The following is a 1,431-nucleotide window of genomic DNA, read 5'->3' as shown; positions in this document are numbered from 1 at the left end:
ATAAGATTCTAGAACTTAAAGATTGAACCTTTCTTAACAAGAAAGTAACAAACTTCAAATTTTTGAATCAATCACATTAATTGTTAGCTAATTTTCGAAAATATGATATAAAGATAAGAAAAAGGTTTTGAAAAATATTTTGAAAAATATTTTTGGAATTTTCGAAAATAATGAAAAAAAATGAAAAAGATATGATTTTTGAAAAAGATTTTAAAATTGAAAATTTGACTTGACTTGTAAGAAACAACTAATTTTGAAAATTTTTGACTAAGTCAACTCAAATTTTCAAAAATTTGGAGAGAAATAAGGAAAAGATTTTTTTTTTGATTTTTGAATTTTTAATTATGAGAGAGAAAAACACAAATATGACCCAAAACATAAAAATTTTGGATCAAAACACATGATGCATGCAAGAATACTATGAATGTCAAGATGAATACCAAGAACACTTTGAAGATCATGATGAACATCAAGAACATATTTTTAAAAAATTTTTGATGCAAAGAAAACATGCAAGACACCAAACTTAGAAATTTTTAATGCTTGGAAAATATGAATGCAAAAATGCATATGAAAAACAACAAACAACACAAAATAAGAAATCATCAAGATCAAACAAGAAGACTTGTCAAGAACAACTTGAAGATCATGAAGAACACCATGAATGCATGAATTTTTCGAAAAATGCAAGAAAAATTTTTAAAGCATGCAATTGACACCAAACTTAAAAATTGACTCAAGACTCAAACAAGAAACACAAAATATTTTTGGTTTTTATGATTTTATGATTTTTTTTGTATTTTTATTAAATTTTTTTCGAAAATATTCTTTAGAAAAACAAAAATAAAGAAAAATTTTTGAAAACTTTTTGAAAAGAAAATTACCTAATCTGAGCAACAAGATGAACCGTCAATTGTCCATACTCGAACAATCCCCGGCAACGGCGCCAAAAACTTGGTGGACGAAATTGTGATACAAGAGTTCCAGGCACTGTTAGAGAAGCTTTTTCTTTCCACAACTCCGTTCAACTAACCAGCAAGTGCACTGGGTCGTCCAAGTAATACCTTACGTGAGTAAGGGTCGATCCCACGGAGATTGTTAGTATGAAGCAAGCTATGGTCACCTTGTAAATCTCAGTCAGGCGGATTAAATTGGTTTATGATGAGTTCGAAAATTAATAATTAAACAGAAAATAAAATAAGATAGAAATACTTATGTAAATCAATAGTGGGAATTTCAGACAAGCGTATGGAGATGCTATGCTCCTCTCGAATCTCTACTTTCTTCTTACATTCATCAAATCCTTCTTACTCCTTTCCATGGCAAGCTGTATGTAGGGCATCACCGTTGTCAATGGCTACATCCCATCCTCTCAGTGAAAATGGTCCTATGCTCTGTCACAGCACGGCTAATCATCTGTCGGTTCTCAAT

This window comes from Arachis duranensis, chromosome 3 (assembly GCF_000817695.3).
Source record: "Arachis duranensis cultivar V14167 chromosome 3, aradu.V14167.gnm2.J7QH, whole genome shotgun sequence".
Taxonomy (NCBI): Eukaryota; Viridiplantae; Streptophyta; class Magnoliopsida; order Fabales; family Fabaceae; genus Arachis; species Arachis duranensis.
This window is presented reverse-complemented; position numbering follows the sequence as displayed.